The sequence below is a fragment of the Ceratina calcarata genome, unplaced genomic scaffold (genome assembly GCF_001652005.2).
Source record: "Ceratina calcarata isolate Rehan_Ccalc_2016 unplaced genomic scaffold, ASM165200v1 scaffold267.2, whole genome shotgun sequence".
Taxonomy (NCBI): domain Eukaryota; kingdom Metazoa; phylum Arthropoda; class Insecta; order Hymenoptera; family Apidae; genus Ceratina; species Ceratina calcarata.
Genome location: NW_017148873.1, coordinates 459595 through 479823, shown reverse-complemented (window position 1 = coordinate 479823; position 20229 = coordinate 459595). Strand labels below are relative to the sequence as shown.

The 20229-nt window shown below is 38.2% G+C and overlaps 1 protein-coding gene across 18 annotated transcripts in view; it reads right to left on the bottom strand.

The window, feature by feature from the left end:
• Nucleotides 1–20229, bottom strand: part of qin (tudor domain-containing protein qin) — a 208500-nt gene that overhangs the window by 93977 nt on the left and 94294 nt on the right. The gene's annotated exons all lie outside the window — the stretch shown is intronic.

Below are 20229 nucleotides of genomic sequence, written 5' to 3'. Positions count from 1 at the left end.
TTTGATAAATCATATCTGTTACGTTGTATTGTTTTTACCAAATGTAATGATAAAATTGAAGAAATATCGATCAATAAACTAAGATTTAGAAACATATTTCACGAGACAATCTTTAAACCAAGAATTAAGTATTTCATGCTTTCATAGAACACAACGAAAAACACGCGAGGAGACTGCAACGCTGTTCGTCGCCGAGTCGGCGGGGGGGGGGGGTGTAGACGCATCGTGCATAGAGAAGCAGCCTCGATTGCCAGGTTTGACGTAGCGCGACTGTTCCCACCGTATAGTCTTTTTAATCTATTTTTTTCAACACCAGGACCATCGTTTCAATCGACACGCGATCCGAGCAATTGAAAACCCGACTGGTGTGTACCGCGTCTCTATCAGCTACAATATCGAGGAAAATGGGAGTTACCAACGTGCGCGTCGACGATAAAAAGAGAGTTTCGTAATGCACTGGCTTGCCCGTGCGGTGCGAATAATTCACCGAAGCTGTTTGTACGATGCCCGGCAATTTGTAGCAGAGCGCGAATAGGAGAACTACTATCAATTTCGAATCGCACATGTAAGCTATCCATTGAAACGGATTCGCCTGCGTGTTAATTAATGTACACTGATTATCGTCGCTAATCAATATACTAATGAGCATTCCAAATTAATGGCAGATGGATATTGTAATAATGAGGGTCAAGGTTAACTGTTTAAATTTTTTCTGGAATATTATACAGCTATTAATAAACTGTTTTGGGATACACTGACTTGAATCGCGATGTGTATTTTACACTATTCTTCCTTTACTTCCTGTTATTCCTTTCTTAATGTACATATTTCATATATTGCAAATACGAAATGATACGTAGGAAACTGATAATAAATAAACTTAACTAACAGAAAAATATTTTTGAAGCACAAGCTTTGATTTACTTTAAAGAATAAATAGTTAAATTTCGACTCACAAATACATGCTGAATATTTTTGATTTCATCGTTTAATATTGCATTGTCATGTATTTAAAGATGTATGCGAAATTTCAGTTTACTCGAATATCCGGAAGTTATTGAGAATCAACTTGTAAGAATTCGCGATACACAAACGTGTGAAGTTAAATGAAATCTTGTGAGAAATGTGATAAGGCTTACGAAACGATCTACATAATAAATGTTTCCAATATAGAAGCTGCACGCGGCGTAATCGGCGCAGAAATCGTTTATCTCGTATCGCACGTCGTTTTCCAGGTTTCGCATTCTTGTCCGCGAGAATTTACGAAGGCGGTCGTGCAACGAGAGGTGTAAGCCGGCGAGGAACGAACGGCATCACGTACCGCGCGAAAGATTCTGGCCGCAATATACGGTGATCTTTCGCGTCGGATCGTCTACACGTATACGGGCCCGGTTCCACGGTTGTATACACGAGAAATTACGTGCCCGGCGCGCGGTGCAAACCTCGCGCAGCAACGCTCAATGAAATCCTATTATCATGAAAGAGAAACGCGCGACCCGACCCTCTTTCATTTACCAGTACGCGATTAAAAACGGTATTTAACTAACGACGAGAATAATAACATCTGCGATCACGGGGTCACGTTCATTTTTTTCCTCTCTGCTTTATCCTTCCCAAACCCTTTCCCCAACTTTTTATTCAGACCGATGTTTATAACGTTGTTTCGTCGGTTCTCAAAGGTCCCGGCGTGGCGTTAATAGCCACGATAAGCCGCTTTCGACCACGAAGGCCGGTGCGGTGGTGGATCAGCCTCGAATTAATTGGTCGACAGCGGTGGCTACCAGAAAGTTTGTATGTCGGCTATTGAATTCGAGCGAATTTCTGGCCAAATAGTTCTCACTGACGCGTTCGTTTACGGGCCGGCAAGGATTTTATACGATGTTTGTTTATTTCCCTCTAATATCAGTTACGTTAAACAGCTTTATTCCAAATATTTCTATTCAATCTCTCTTTTTTTAAACATTTGATACTCTGAAATAGCGCACGCGTTTTCAACATCGAACTTTCGTTTCCCTCGATCGATCCAGGTATTAGCGTAAAAAATACGACCGGCTCCTGAAGCTAGATCGATCCGCAATACGCGCTGGCATAAGCCGTAAAAAATAACGTAAAAATGGGGCACAGATCTGGCCGCGGTAAGCCCGTCTCACGGTCTGGTAGTATTTAAAGTTTATTACACGCGCAGGCAACATTGACAAATAATAACCGAGCTAGGATCGTACATTAAATCGAATAACCGGTGATCCCCCGATTGATATGAAATATTTTCACTCCGAGCATACCGAGGGAAAATGTTTCTCGAAGACGAGGTAACGCTGAATATTTTTCGACTCTTCCAGCGATTATTATTTCCGCGAATACTGGCCATTTGTTTTGTCGCCGGCTGCATTGAAAATCGGTGCAGCCGAGCCGGAGAATATTTGAGTGTGACCGAGCATTGGTTTTCGCGTACGCGAAATTTAAAAATATTTTTAGTTTAAATGGAAGTGCGCTCGTTTAAAAAATGATCTGGTCGAAGGTTTTATATACATATGTATATGTATAGTACGCGTATCGTACAGTAGTATTTATAGCTTCACATTTTTACGTCACCGTGAAAATTGATTACGGCTACCGGTTTGATGGACTTGAATATCGTTATAATTTGCAGTTTCATGTCCCATAATTTCAAACATGAATAACGGGACTTCAAGTTTAATGTTTTACAAGCTCCGTCCTTTGTGAGAACTTTTGCAGAATAATATTCAGTGGTAGACTCGTGGTTTGCGTATTAATATCCCGTTTATCATATCTATATGTTGCCGATTGATGCAGTACCTCTAAATAAAAAGGGTGTATGTATTTATCGTGCAAAAAACTGACGTAGGGAAGATGCACGTGTAATCCCACTTACAAAAATACCAGCAGCCTTGAAGTCTTGAAATAAAGCGTGTTCATGTAAATCTGTCCCCTTCATTGTTTTCCGTTTAGAATTATCATTTTTCCCTTATCTACGAACAAATCATTTCTCCCCTGAGCTACAAAAAATTAAAAACCAGAAGTACTTGAATAAACGATAAAAGTATTTTCACTCTTCAGTGAGTAAGTTAGATTCATTAAACAGTTCCTACTTAAAAAAGTAAGTAGACAAGTTTTCATCTGTCAGACTATTGCCAACTAACCGCAGTTACTTCACTGTCATTCTTACACACCAGGAATGAATTTAACAGAAACGGATCCGCTTTCTTTTTATACATACGTACTTTCCATTCAATACGATATGTAGACTGTAAATGTTTATGCATTTATGAAAAATTTAAATATATAGAACTGTACAGAATGCACGTTTTATGCAAAACTACAAAAAACGTGTGCATTTAAAGCGTAGTACATTTATATATGGATGCTAAAATAAAGTGTCATTTTATTTCTCGCGATTATAAAAATGTTCTCATAAACATCCGTAGTATGGCAATATAAAACATAACAAAAATTAGAAGATAGAAATATAGAAGGAGAAAGGACGTGGTCATGAACAACCGGATAACTCAACAGGATATCCTGCGTTATCACGCGTTATATTTAAATGCTGATAAATTCTAATAATCCTATCGCTCCCTCCATAATTCCCACTTTCACGTGGAACTCCTAATAATAAACACTGCAACTTACAATCAATCGCGTCTGGTATCTACGTCACTAATTCATTCACGGAGCCCGCGAACTTTTATTTGGAAAAGTCCGTCCCTCGCAGAACGGATGCACGCGTAATTTCTCCTCGGGGGGGAAAAAAAGAAGAAAAGCTAGCTACGCCGGAAAAGCAGTCCTACGCAATGCAGAAAATATCCCCAGTGAGGGTAAAGGGTTTGGAGGGCAATCGTGGGCAGTATTTAGACTCCAGAGTAGTAATTTTTATCGCAGCAGCCCTCAACGCGGTATGTGTTCAACGAACAGGATGTATTTTCACACCTATTAATAATCTATCATCCCATCGGGGTAATTACACTAAGGATACCAGGCACGAGTTCTTGGACCCGTTATTCTTTCATGCAGTCTCGCTGCAATGAACGTATACATATATCTTTTCACAGACGGACACATTGTAAAATGTACATGTAGACTGTACACGTATATTGAATGAGCTGTGCAATGTCTAAAACTGAAGTGGAGTATCAAATCCTTTTCAATTCAAGGCTCCCCTATTCAGTAGAACTACCGAGTCGGTTAATGATTCAAGCAAAATTCTTTTGTGTGTAATTTCATAATCTTTATTTGTTATTTTCAGTAAGCCTTTTAGTATAAAGATAAATAAGGCCGCATAGAAAATATCAGAAGACAGATTTTATATTCCTGCAACACAGTATAGACGAAATTATAATTATGACAATTTATATTCAATTATTTGTCTTTTAGCAAATAAAAACGTTAAACTATTAATTTAGCTTTCAGAGCCTTTAGTGAAGAATGAATACCGTATTCCGAACTTATTGTCAGAAATGTGTTAAGGTTTCAACATATTGATGATGCATGCACATACGTGTGTACTCCTTTGAGCCGCAAAACCCGTCGCGTATAGGTGTGTTGAGCACGCGCACGGCTTTAAGCCGTAGCTCGCGCGAGTTTAAGCCTTTTCGATAAAATATCCAGACGCGGAATTACCGGGAGCGAGGCTTACAGTTTATCGGGCGGACGGGAAACGTATTAATATACAGGATCAGTGGAGCAACCGGATTATTGGTTGAACAAAAATTCGCAGACGTTGCCCTGGTTGCTCCCGGGTGTTAAGCAAGATTAATTTTGTCTTCGGTGATTACCATGTATTTGAAATTAGTCGTTTAGAAGCTGTCAGATCTAACAATTCGAAATTTGTTAATAATCTATGATTTATTTGAAATTAAATCAAACATTGACAATTTAAATGAAGATCTACGAAATATATTTAAATTATTAGGAGAAAAAATCATGCACTGCTAGGAATTCCATTCCGTCGACTATATTCCTACTCACGGATGTAATCAAAGTGACAAACTCGTTATCACGGAGCCTGTACCGGTTATAAGGACGTAAAAGAACGCGATATCTAACAGTTTCTCTTCCACGCACCGAATTTCCGTTTTCGATTAATTCACGCTGCCATATACCGTTCAATTAACTTCTTCTACGAGTAAAATGAACGTGGGAAAGACAGCGTGACGCGGCCTGCGCAACAACGCGCCTGCGAGTCGTGCACCGGGAACACGAGAGAAAAAAGAGATTAAAATCGACGGGAGTGCACATAAAAGATTAAAGAAGAGTAACAGGTTCTGCTTTCACCGCGATGCCTCTATCTCGAGCAAACAAATTTCCAGCGCGACGGCGTGAAATTTTTGGAAGCAGCAGTAGCTGAGGGACCACGTTACAAATCAGATTTGTAGTAATTGCCCTGATACTGAGTCGCAAGTAGCTATATAAAATTATTCTATTGCTAATCGTTCACTTGGGTTCAGATTCTTTCAAGTATTATTTACTTCTAAAGTAATGTATCCGGTGTAAACTTTGTAAAGTCTGTTCATTCACGGGATAAATATATATAAATTATTTTTCTCAATTACTCTCACGTTATGTAAAATATCTACTTCACGCAGGCTGTCATTGACTCGAATTCAATTGAATCGGTTAACAGTTTCGTCTGAGGTACGAACAGTGTTCCGTTAAAATGTTTGCCTGAACATAGTTTTGTCTAATTTCGGCACGTCGGAGACACAAGCTGAAACAAGCTTTCCACCGAGTTGAATTAATCTGGTTCCCGTTTCATGGACACCCGCTTTTTCGCTTTAACGATCAAACAGTCACAAGGTAATTGGAATAGCGTTACATGTGTTGTGGTAATCTAATATCAACGTTGTTTTTAATAGCAGCATGGTATTTGATATTTCTGATCGTGGAGAACTTGTTTTCCATTTGCCGACTTAATGGAAAAAGTTTATTTAGAATAACAAATACAATTTAACTTTTCATTGAACTATTCTTTCACTAGTGTACAAAAATCTGGTAAAAAAAAAATAAATGAGAATTTTCTGCAATAATTAAAATAAGTATATTTATAATCGAATGATCGTTTCTATGCATGAGGAGTTAAGAATACATATTGAATGAAAAAATTTGCAATGATTCCTTTTACGATCAACATGTACTATGTGTATATTTAGTAAGTTTAAAATTAACGTTGCGCCGAGAGACGACCTTAGAGTTGGAAGAATAAGTTCAGACGTACCTTCATCACGAGAGCTAAATGATGGACAGTTAATTAGAGACTTTACTATCGAGTCAAGCCAGCAATTCCGACCGAGCCGCTATGCCGGAAGCTACTCGCTGTTATCGTTGTACAAACTGCAGATACACGAGAGTCAAACACTTTCTGGCCATCTCGTATTTTTCGCGAGAATAAAGTTTGTTCAAACCTACAGTTAAACTGCTTAAAGTGTACATACGCCAGATAGAAATCGTGATTCGATACATACAGTCACTCTCATTAATCTTCGAACCCATTTCGAAACTTAATAATTTCTTTTAATACTAGACCTAACATTTTTGGGATGTCAGAGAATTTAGTTTGCTATAAAATGTATAGCAAAAAGAAATAAAAATTAGGTTTTCACGATTTTTTTATCTACACCTGATTTGTACACGTGAACCAATCAATTTATGGCTGGTATTCAGAGTCGTTACTTATTTTTAAGATCGTTTTAAGCATTTGCTTAAGTCCCTGTTTTCTGTATAAGACAGGAGCTGAAAACATGAGATAGGAATCTTTATAAAATTAAAAATAAGTAATGACTTTGAATACCGGCCTAAATCTGATCAAAAAATGGATTATTTTTCCTACTTATTTATTTTTCACTTATGGAAAATTGCCAATCCTACAAACAGGTGTTTTAAACCGTTGAATTTTAAGCAGCATCACTATTACCTACTCCATCTGTTCAGAAACGGCGCAGCGGTTTACACCTGAAGTTTATGCGAGCAGAGAACCGTCCAATTGGCTAAGAGAACACCCATGTCGAAATCTGCATAACTAGGCTCCGCGGGGGATACAGGATTCTCTGTCCAGACCGTGCAATCTCCATGGATTAACCCGAGTTCTTAAACGGTCCCTTGTCCGTTCGTCGAGCCGATGCGAACGAAATTGGAAAACTACTTTAGAACTTACAATTGCTTTGCTGGGGCGCAGTTCCAAATAGATGCAACAAGTGAACGGGTCTGACTCTTTTTTCACTAGTCTACCTTGCAGAGAAGTTACTGACAGAATCAAAGAGATGAGTGGTTTAAAAAATGCCAAGTGCATATTTAATTTCAATAAAGAATGCGAGAGACTAATGAGATTTTTTATGTCCATTTTGTACACCTGTTGAAACTCGTTAATTCCGAGAACAACGTACGTTTTTATATATTTAACACGTAACATGTTTTTATCTTCTTACATGGCAACTTCAGGGAATGGTGATTTAATTTCTCGCAGGATGTTTTACTGGTCTGCGAACAACGGATTTCCAGGACTATGTAAGTGTACAAATGTATCTAGACGCGCGTCCGTATAATCGTGCTTGTCCAGCCGGGAGAGAGAATCGCATTTTACCGGCAATTTTATTTTCTTTTTTTTTTGCGTATATGTGTTCTCTCTTTCGTAGATACGCTGTCGAAATGATATACGCGCACCGCTTCAGGGAACGTGTTTTTCGAAAGCTGGCTCGCCATACGTTCGTTCTCCTCGCGCCGTATATATGTATAAAATAAAACACAACGCCGAGGAGAATGAGAGAAATTTTCGGTGAAACAGAAAATCGGAAAAATGACGTTCGTCACGGACACTACATCATCGTTTTGAATATTCAAGGCCCGCAGCGTGCTGTAAATAAAAGCTGCTTCTTTTCATAGCAACCGGGCGAACTTACCTAAAATTTATGACTCATGCATTTATATTTAATAAACGCGAACAAGGCTCCATGTAACTAACCTAGTAAGAGCCGCACGTTCTGTTAGTGAAATATACAAAATGTTTACTAAATAATCCAAGATAAACATTCAATCAAAACTATCGCTGTTCATAAAAATTCAAATCAATTTAAACCGAAGCCAAATTTGTAATGCAAAAAAGAAGGCAAACCGTATGGTTTACTAGAGATACATTTTCAAAAACCAATTTTCATCGAGCTTGCAGATTATTCAACAAACTCTAAACGGTACGATGTCTACAAAAAAATCGTGAAACGTTTCGTGTTTGTCGACTATGTTTCCAATAAGAAAATTCAATTTTCGCGTAAACCGCGAAATACGCAACAAAAAACAACTCGATATCGTTTATCCTCTGCCGTTTTTGGTTCACTTTTTGATTAAATGATACTGCTGCTATCGAGAGGGGACAGCCGGTTTTTGAAAATAGAGTTCAACTTGGGAGCGCGTTTCGCCACCGCAAAATACGTGAAAAATCAAACCGGAAAAAGGCAGAGAGAGAAGAGGCCCAGAGGGCAGGCGAGGTAAACGATTCGGTGGATTTACTAATTAAAAATGGAAATTAAAAGACTCCGGATAGAACGACGGTTGAAGTTGAAAAAAAACAGGAACAACGCGTCACTTACGAAAGACGTGATGAATTTCTATATTTCAAAATAATTCACTTGGTTGTCTCCATAATATTTTTTAAAGCCAAGAATATACTTTATATTTGCATTCGAGACTCCAACGAGTAGCAATTTTTATAAATGTTTTATTACACATTATATGTATAGTGAACATCCTGGCTCCCACTGCTCAACCACAGTATAAGAAAGAACAGTAGGCTCACTCACGGTGTGGGTTCCTATGATCTCATGATCAAACCGAACGTCAGTGCCTACAAATTGTGTAGAAAAATTTTTTCGCCAGCGTCAATAATGAATTAGTAAATAAAATTGTTTTCTAATAAAATTGTTACACTTTTTTACAGAGTGAATCTACTGTTCTTACTTATATTACGACTCAATCGTGAAATACAGTGAGCGAGTGAGCGAGAGAGAGAGAGAGAGAGAGAGAGAGAGAGAGAGAGAGAGAGAGAGAGAGAGAGAATTTTCGTACAACAAATTCAATTCTCATAATTACATTTCAATATTGACGTCTTTCGTTAACCCCCACGTTTAAATTCAACGTTTATACAAATGTGTCTTCTATCGTACAAAATGCATCAGTGAGACCCTGAACGATCATTAATTTACCCGCTTCAGGACTGTTTCAACTATTAAAGGCAAACAACTAATACAGTTTAAGCAGCTTATGAATAAAAATTAGCTGAAACGAGCGTTAATTACCAACTTATTGTTTATTTTACTAGGAGCATTGAGCCTGGCAGGTGGATTGCGTTCGTTAAACGGACAAAGGCTTTATTTTCGTAACAGAAACAGGCGCGGAATCGATGGATTGGGTCCAGGCTTGGCCGCTAAGGCCGCCATTACGGGTCGTGCCGGTGCAGATCCATTGTTTATCGTGCATTTAGCGGATAAACAGCGAATTGAAGCAAATACGATAGGTGGGATGGGATGGGATGCAGGAGAGGGCGTTGTGAGGGTGGCGGGTGCAGACCGCGTTATTGCCACGTCACGAAATCGCGGTGTATAGTAAATGCCATGCATGTTTAATCAGTCAGAATTATGGCTCGTCATGTAGCAGTTTTAACGGATCATCCGTTGCTACGCGATCGCGCCTACGTTCGTGTCTGCTATCTCTCCTCTCCTCTCTGCCCCTCTCTCTATTATTTTTTTCCGTTTCGCGATCCTATTTTTATTTTTATTTTTTTTTTTCACCGATAGAGAAACGAAAAACCAAGGGGCGGTTACGCACAGCGGTCGTTTTTAAACGCTGAGTGAATGGCAGAAAAGTGTCATAAAAAATGTTCGTGGTGTGGGAAGAAATGCGACAGGGAGAGAAAGAGAGAGAGAGCGTGCGCGCGTGTTTTATGGGTGATTAATCGAAAACGATCGCTGTCCGAGTAATTAGTTTTCGAGCGTCGTTGATGGAGCGATATGAAGTGGCCGAGAGCACGATTCCGAGCGCGCCAGTCGTTTTAACGGCTCGCCGATGAATATAACCGGCTGGAATCTCTTGGAGCGCGGTTCTCTACTCGCGGATGAATGTAATTAACCCTTTGCGAGCGGAAGGGTTCTAGTATAAAGGGTAACAGACACCGGTTGAACTCTCTGTTTTAACAAAAGCTCAAGCTTCACTTGCGTCAAGTTACTACTGTTGTCTTTGATTCTCAACTTATCCCGAAATTTTACATCTAAATTCCTTAGTAATATATTTCATTAATTAAATTAAGACTATTCTTTCATTTATGTTTAACTACGGCGATGTCGAATCAATTTCTATTAAATAAATGTCCGGCACAACATTTAACAGTGACGGAGCAGCGCGGAATTTGGAAAAGAAAAATCGGCGAAAAAAACAGTGGGTAACAATGGGGCGGGAGCTGTTAAAATTACTTTTATCGAGTTACGAAAACGTCTCGTTTGTTTTTCAAGCCTTTAATTAGCGGCAGGGATTAATAATTAAAGGGGCGAAATTAAAAGCCCAAGCTCGGCAAACTGCGGCCGAATTCGCGAATTAATAAGTCCGAGGGAAAACATGGCCGCGGAAATATCGGTACTGAAAGTGTTCCGTGCTTCCTGGTACACATTCCAATACAAACTTCTCGAACGGTTTCTATATGTCTGCTTCTTTTTCCACGTTAGGTTTTCCGCCCACCGTTTGAAACTTATACGTACAACATTCATCAAGTAGAAATTAAGAAGAAATATTAATCAATGCATTTTGTAAATTTTACCAAAGTTCCCATGCTGCAATAGACGTAATTTTACGAGGAAAATATATTCATCGGACTCGCTATATATCAAATATTTCTGAATATGAAAACTGTTTCATCCGTATCAATAATCTTCTGATACGTATTTACATACTTTCTTTTAATTTCTATACCGACTTGTCTATCTATCAAGAGAAGATATTTTTTCACAGCCCATCTTAAATTGGCATGTGATCCTGAATAAGTGTCTAATTACTATGAGCTCTCGGTGTGTTCACCTTTTTCGCGACCTCGTGTTTCGGCGAAGTTGCGAGTTAAGTCTAATCAAGGTTCAACGTCGGTAACTACCGTAAATGGACTATTTCTGAATTTCGTAAAGGACCAATGCGCTCGACGAAACTCGACGGAGATACTTCTACTCGAGCGAACTTCGCACTTTGCGTTTTACAGACGGTGGTGCTCGGACTAATTAGCGGTTAGACGGTCGCGATCTTCGTTTCAGAGTCTTCCTCCTCGATATATTACCACCACCAATTTCAATACCGAGAAGAATTTGTTCCTTGCTCTAAGTACTACGTATTCAGTTAAATCACTTGTATATAATTAACAAAGACCTTTTAGTATTTCAGAAATTTTTAACTTCGTGTTTTAACCGATTGTACAGTGATTGAGTATTTATATTTACTGGGAAAATTTCACACATCAATCGGAATTGAATTTGCCATTAAATTATGATTAATTAATAATAATGATTTTATGTACTACAAATAATCAACTATAGCTACTTGCAAATTTGCTACCTTCACATTAATTGTATATACCTGTATACTTCATACGTACGTGTCAACATTATCCATATGTAAAACGTGACCAATGTAGGTGTTATGTCAAATTTTTTTTATCATTCCAAGCTTGTTTCGACATATGAAAGTTGCATCAAACAATTATGAATCGGTAAGCGAGAGGAAGAGATCGTGAGCAGCTTTTTTATCTGCAACGGAACGGGATAACACCTAATGGAGAACATTAATAATTGCCGCGAGTTTCGAAAGCGGATTTGCTTGGTCGCGATAATGGCAATACGACGAATAGGCGCGGATGCGAACGAACACGTTCGAAACTCGCGTCCGAATTTTGTGTGTCCCGTGAAAAGCTCCTAGAAATATACTCGGGCGCGAATCACCGGAACTCTTGATTTTCAATCATTTATCTGTGACCGTGATTTACCGGTGAACGTGGCTTTTACCCGATCCTCCCCCGCCTCCTTTGTTTTACCTTTTTGTGAACGAAAATTTCATCTCGCGGATCTGATGAAAAAAAGTTGTTGGAGAACAATTTAATTACAATTCCTTAGTTACATTTAATCAATTTCAGAGCTTCAAAAGGATGGGAATATTGGTATCTCCACTTGACATGCCCGAAGCAATTATAACTGACGCTTCGAGCACTTCAGCTTTTCAAATGTAAAAGGTCGAATTTTTTCCTCGTGGAGAATTTAAATATTTTTTTATCAGCAAAAGCATATACGAGTGGTGTGTATAATCTTTGAAAATAACGATTATCGACGCGTTTCACCCTTCCATGGATAGGAAATTTGAGAGTGTACGACCTCAAGTGCTGTACGTTTCATCCTTTGCCCTAACGCGTTGAAAATAGCGCGGCGGCGCGGGAAAATCAATCGGAATTGATGAATTTATCCCTCTCTAAACCCGAAGTCCGTCCATTCGCTGCATTTTTCGGATGAAAATATTACGCAAAAATACTAAATATTTAGCGAGACGATGCTAGAGAGGTTTATACCGGGCAAAGAGAGGATTTAATCTATAATACATGCGATATTTTAACAGCTTTTAATCTGCTTGAAATTGCAGAAATATTTTATTGCGATTTTTGTTCTTTTTAAAAAAGCTTATTTTTGTAGTTACGAGAAATAAAATTACTTAATCACTAGAGCGATTTTTACCAAATAACTCTGCAATATACTTTTAATCTAATTAAAGAATAAAAGTTTTGCGAAGATCAACTGTTCTGAGCGATTCAGAATTGTTGGTATTGAGAAGAAAACGCGATTTTTTATAACGTATTAGTGGAAGCAGTCTGAGAGAAATCCTGCGAGAGCCAAGAGAAATGGTCGAGAAGTTTTTCAGCGTCAAAAGAATTTTGCAAACGAATTCGTTGATCCGGTTCAAAACTTTGGATGAATACAATTCAATCGTAAGACGGTTACACTCATAAAAAGTTCAAATATGATAGAAAATTAAATTACTCGATAACAAATGGTAAAAATATTTCTTAAAAACATTTATCAACTTTTGATGTAAGATATATGGCTCTAAGGTAATTCCACTATTTTGTGAAGTGAGAGAATAAATATTCCATAGTCGTCATTCTGTGTCTCATGTATTATAAACCGATTTACCGTTGAACTTGGAAGATGTTCCTCTTAATCAACGATAGTGCATTTGATTTATGCACAACGCTCTTCCACCACATTTTCTTCACGCCCTGCGATCAAATAACTGTTCCCATCAAAATTTCATACAATGAAAAGCTTCGGTTTCCATGGGTCTTTACAAAATTCAAAATCCTATCCTTTGATCTCTGCACTTTACTCAAAAATTCTAAATGACATTCATAAAGCGAGACATGCTCATAGAATCTTTTATCGAAAATAGTGGCAAATGTATAATATGAGAATAGGAGAAGGGCAAATATATAATGTATACAAAATTCTCTAAACTCTAAATTCTATAGGACATTCTCGTCAAAACCTCTAGTCATACGTTAAGGATATATTTACTATAACGTTAATGAGAAATGGTGCAGGTAATAAATTAAGTAAAAAGAATTTTTATTAAAAGCATGCAATCTTTCCTTACCGCGAGTGGAAAATATACTTCTAACATCGTTTGAAGGGGAGTACATACCTGAAACAAAAAGAAACAAGCATTTTCAGTTAAATCATGATTTTTATTATATAATAATTCAATCTGAACAATTATATTATTGTATTATTAATATTTTAAAAATATATATATACCATATACCATATTAACGAGTTTCACAATATTACAAGATTTTTTAGTCAAGTTAAAAATTTGTATATGAACAGGTAAAAGTCAGTTGTAAGTCACTTCTCGGAATAGGAAGATTTCAGAAAGCTATAAATGTTCTGTTAACATGTCTTTGTTATCAGTTTACAAAGGAGAAGATTTAGGACTCATTTCAAGTTTTCATCAACGTATTAGCATTTGTAGTTCAAGAGAATGATAGCTTGGCTGAAAAGTGACTTACACCATTATGGTTCTTATCCTCTCATATAAGAAGTTTGCTATAAAATTACACTTGGTTGCCATCGATAAAAATACATGAAAACTGACTTTATATATAAACTGCAGTGAGTAGATGGTAGGTAGACACTTCATAAAAGTAGTATAATGATATTTCAAAGATCCTCTGCGGCAGTCTGATATTGTAGTATATAAATCACACGCGCAGCTTGTTCGCGGCGCATAATAATATATCGTCCCATAATTTTTTCCTTGGTGCGCGTTTCGTAGCAAAGAGCCTTTGGCACTTCGCCCGCTCGATTTGCTTTACCGTTGGTAGGAGACGGCTGGATGAAAATTCACGCTCAAGATTCCGCGTCGGGAATCGCGTAAGAGTAGAACGCGAAATATTTTCACGCTGTCTACACGAGTTCGCGGGAATTCCATTGAACATTGGCGTGGAGGGAGCGAACGCGGCATTCAAGCGGAGCTCGTTCAGTTGGAAGAGAGCGCGAGAAGGAAACGAGACGAGTGGCTGCCGTCGTCGCGTGCGCAATTACCCCTCGCAATTACGCAAACTCGCCCTAAAAAGGCGCAACGCCTGGAATACAATGTGAAAACGACCGAACAAGCCAGATGCTGAACGCGTTTCGAAATCGTTCGAGTGGGTTAACGCGTTTTGGATATTTCAAATTGCTTTATGCCCGTTTCCCAGAATCGATTAATCTTCTCTTCCTTCTACGTGTTCTTCCTGATTTTTCCTCACTTTTTGTATACTTCAGTCGTGATTGATATTTACCAGTTAGTTTAGAGTAAACAATTTAATAAATTACAAAAGTAAAATTTAATAATAATATTATTTCTCTATCATGATATGTATTTTGCTGTTTACAGCATCTTATATATACTCTGGGACGTAATATAATATAACTGGGACGGATTTTTGTTTTAGATGCCGGATAAAAATAAGCTATCCGCCTATGAATGTTTAATCGACATGCACAGAAAATCGAACAAATAATCGCATAATGATGAACCGATTGCGAAAGTCTGTACATATTATTTCAGCTGCATCGTGTGACGTTACGCAATCGCGCCGGATTTACCGTGCGAATATTCCGCCGCCACCGCGCAGTTCCCTTTTGCGCTTTTTCAACTGAAATATACGGCTCGAAAATAGCCACGCCTAAGGTGTATAAATATTTAACACGACAAACTCCGTGTAATAATTTAGTTCGCTGGATGGGAAACTTTTTTTTCAGTAGCTATTACCCTTATAAATTTGAAATTCCACTAATATTCTTCAACATACATTTTGGATGCTTCTGACGAAGAGAATTTAATCCTTTGAAAAATTAAAGGGAGGATAAAAGAGTTTAATACTTGAAAATATTGCAGTATACATAAATACCGAGCCAAAGACCGTATCAACATTACTCTGGACAGCTTTTAAATAAATATCTGTCCAAGCTTTTAGCGGAACAAGGAAGTTCGCGGTCGCCGACCATAAAGAAGTTTACGTGGAATTTAGATGCTTAATGGTAAAAGAGCATGAATAATGCAATGACAACAATACAACCTTCCGGCCCTTCTAAAGGAACGACTTTAATTAAACGTTTGAAACTCTCTCCCTATCGTACACCTTAAAACAAGACGAACCTTCTGGTTTAAACTTTTCTAATATCGAGAAAGTGCCAAATGAATGTGGTTACCAATTCCGCGTTAAAACTAATCAGCTATAATTATCATTGATCAGAATAGAGTTCCTCATCTTGGATAAATTTAAAACATCATAATGTCTCCTAACTTTTTATTCCACACTTCTATTCAAGAATCATTCGATAAAATTACCGAATCGATTAAAACATCGTATCCTTTGGACTGCTATTGAAATCGATTTTATCGGTTTCGAATTTAAGTGGAGTAATGTATTGAAAAAATGACTAAATTCTGATTAATAAATGAATGGAAACGAATCATGACATTTTTATTTCACGACCCTTGGCCAAATAACCAATCATGAAAGTGGCTACTTCAAATCAGTGGCCACATCCTTTATCCTAATCAGCCGAATAACCCTGCACGATTACCGATAAATAGAGGAGGAACGAATATGCAAATTGGAAGCGGAAAAAGTTCAGAATTAGCCAATGATTCCAATCTTTAAGCTGTACTGATTTCATTATAGAATTTTGTATTGGACATATATCTTAGACATACAATGTAGATCTAAGTATCAATCACTTATTAGGGATCAGTGAAGCATAAAAAAAGTGAAACTAAATTCGAACTTCGCACCCTCTATTTGTAGGCGTTAACAGCGTTCTTAAACACGGTCTAGCGATTCACGAAACGGTTTTCCATTCGGAGTTCGAGCGAACGCATGTTTCGAAGTCCGTCGTTCATCGATTCTCCAGTAACAAGGAAAAACTTCTGTTTTGTCATCGGATCATTCTGAGCCAAGGGAGCAGTCGAAAGCTTCGAGGTACCAGCTCCGATCGCATCGAAGACGGAACTTTTAATTGGTCGGCGAACTGCGACGACAAGACAGACGATGCGTGGATAACGAGCGTATCGCGTGCGACTGTGAACGCGTTCCTTGCGACGCAACGAGAATCCGTTTCGTCCGACCAAACTGGAATTCTACTACACAGTTATGCGCGCAGTCTGAATGCGTGACTTTCGATTCGCCATACAGACAGGCTTCCGAGTCCATGAATTTCGTATCAGCAGTGTTCCTGGCGAAATTTGTACAGGACGAATAAACATTTTCATCCATATCAAGTAGAAGAATCGGAAAAATAATTTTTTCTAGTATTCCTTACGTACGTAACAAAAATTATTGAAACACACTTCTTATAGCCAATATATCGCAATATTCGATGATGAAAATAAATCAACCTAAGAATGCAGTGGCTGAACGCTTCGAGCCATCTTCCTTTTTCAAGTAGATAGGAAACGCAAGACAAATTTGACGAATTGCCAGTATACCGTGAACATCAACATAACTCAATATTCGAAAGGCAACAACGTGAACGCGAAATGCTAGCTATAAAAGAGAAATGTTGCATATTTGAATAAATACGAATCGTATGTAAATCCCCGGGTATACTGCCAGTGCTTTATACTGTACGTACATATGTATGATATGCTACATGATATGCAGAAAAATTCATAAATCCATAACGAGTTTATAAACCATAAACGATGAGAGTTTATAAAATAAATTACCGCAGTTGTAAGAATATACAAAATAATTCAGGATCCGCAACGTCAAGAAAATTATAATGTGAACGCAGTTCCATTTCGCAAATTACTGCATAAATAATTTAGCTCGAGGTTATCGTTGTAAATTACAAATTAATTAAGCGCGGGTTTATTTAATTTCGTCCTTAATAAATAATTAATCGAAAGCTCGTATCACGTCTGTATTAAGGATGTATTGGCTATACAGTTAATCTCAAAAGTTTATGTACTTTAGAAAAACGCATTTTCTATAATTAAAAAGAAATCAGACATCGGAAGAATAATGCTAATAATAAATAGCTACGTGCTGAAAAGTATAGAAGGAAATNTTTTGTTGTTTATTATTAGCAATGTTCTTCCGACGTCTGATTTCTTTTTAAAAAATGCGTTTCTAAAGTGCATAAACTTTTGGGATTGACTGTATAGCCAATACATCCTTAAGCACATATATATGTATATTGCTTTATCTAATCCTAATAAGAACCGTTGAAAAAGATGGGCGCATCAAAGCGTAAATTACCACGAGCGAAACGTTGGCACGCAGGGATATCCAAGAATTATGAAACGCTTGTAATTAAAATAGCTGTTGGACATCGTTGCCACTTTGAAGTAGCCTAGAAGAACAATTTTCATTTGCGGATTATTCCTTTGAATTTTCGGCTAATAATTAAGATCATGATACGTTTTCAATTAAGAAGAATAACTTATTGAACAGTAAACAGAAATCGTGAACTAAAAGAAGAACGAATAATACCTTAAGCTAGTAAAACGTGTTCTTCTGATCTCGAATAATCGCAATAAGTATAGTAACAGATTTCATTATTTAAAAAAAAATTACAAAATTTAAAGAGGAGGAAGGGGCAAAGATGGGCACGTGCAATTAATAACCATACCTCAGGTTGGGCTCGTAATAACCATAACTCGAATGTGCTCCGTTACCCTAAACAGCGCAATCTATATGTATACGAGTAGAGCTGCATCGATAAAGAGAACTACGCATAAACGTTGCGGTATAATGAATGGAATTCACAGCGAATTACTGTTATAAAACGGGAAACGTTCGCCACCCTTCACTAATCCGACGAAATGTCTGTAAACTAAATTTCCCACAGACCAACAAACCGGAAAGGGTGTGACCGAGGGAAACGGAAGGGAGCTTGTCGAATGCGTTTATCGCGGGTCCTCGCTCCGCTCCGCCTCGAAACAGGCGAAATTCGAATTTCTAGGCAATGGAACGGAACGTAACAAAACGGGCTAAACGTTACTAGGCGGTTAGGTGACAGCGGCGGTTGAACGCGAGATCTCGAACGGCAGTCGAACGCGTCCCGACAACCTCATTGACGAGTGTTCGAGATCTCGAGACCCGGCAAGGGTAGTTACCGTGGAAATCAGACTTGTTCGAGAGGTAGTTTTCGCGCCGCTGAGAGGATGCAAAGAACATACTTGGTGTTGCTGACAGCCCGTCGACAATTTAGTCGATCAAACTGCTTACCGCAAAGCTGTCCAAGATGGAAAAAGTAAAACCGTGCTCGGTTGGGCTTCTAGTTTCGCTTGGCTTCCAAGATAAGCTAGTCACCTTGCATCGCATTTCTGTAGTTACTTTCCCACGAGGTGCACCCGCGAATTGTTAAACTTTTAGAATTGTCAACTATTCTTATTTTAAGAATAAGAATATCTATTTGACAATTAGATCCGTCAAAATTATTTGCTCCTTATAATCACATTTGTTATCCTCTCAAACAAACCTGATACCAATTCCTTCAGAGCAACCGGAGGACGACGGTAGACCATAATATCATCTTCTTAAGATAAATACAATTTTTCAAATGACTACTCGTTAGCTTGGAAATGGATAGGCCGCGTTTAAAGGCAATCGACGTCAATGACTATCTCCGTTGCCGAGAGAAATTTGCAGCGTACATCGTTCCGGCAGAACCGATACCAATACATTGTGTGTACTCTGTTGCGAATTTACTTCTGCGCGTGCTACGTGTATATATGGGATATACATCGGGTACGCGTCTAATCAACGGTACTTCATCCCTGCGGTGAACGAAGTTTAACCGGCTAGCAAGATGCCAGACAACAGCCTTAAGGAACACACGCCACTCGCAGCCCGATCCAAGCCGAGACCTAATTTAATCGGCCGCGCGATGCGGACTGGCCGATGCTATCCCTCCGACCGAATCACCGTTTCCTACGTTTAGACACAGTTCCGAGGTGTAACATTCAAGGAAACTGCATCGATCTCCTCTTACCGCTTTTACTCCAATACGATTAAACTGTGAAAGGAAGTTAACTCGGGGAACACGATTACACAATTCAAGACTACCTCCATGTTTAACCGTCTTGATATAATCAATAATGCGATTGCATTAGGTGCTTTTGCTCCAGCTCGGTCTCAAGCTTATTGAGTGATGCATATCTTATGTCTTTAAAGTTCAGAAGAATTCAACGTCTAACTTTGCACAATCTTATCAACTGAGAAAACAAGACCAACATATGTGCAGTAGCTCTAGTGTATGTATGTATGTATTGATATTGCAAATGGTTTACGTATAAAATATTTTTATAAATATTCTATTCTAAGATTTCTAAAAAGACAAAGAGATTAAATTGCGATTCCTCATTCTAAATTAAACAGGGAAAGCATAGGTGTTACGAATTGCGAGTACCTTTTCCCATAATCGGTGATGATTTAACGAGAAATAGTGCGTGTTCATTAACTCAATTTTGTGAGCGTATGCACGAGAAATGAAAAGGAAGACGCGATCTTTCGCGTGCATCTATGGATGGATAGCCAATTGCCTGAAACTACAGGGGATTGTTACTTATCTTTCTACTTTTTCCTTCGCGTTCGCAACCAATGTAGCATATGTATGTTCATATCGGAAAAGGAACAGACTTTCACTACGATTTTATTTT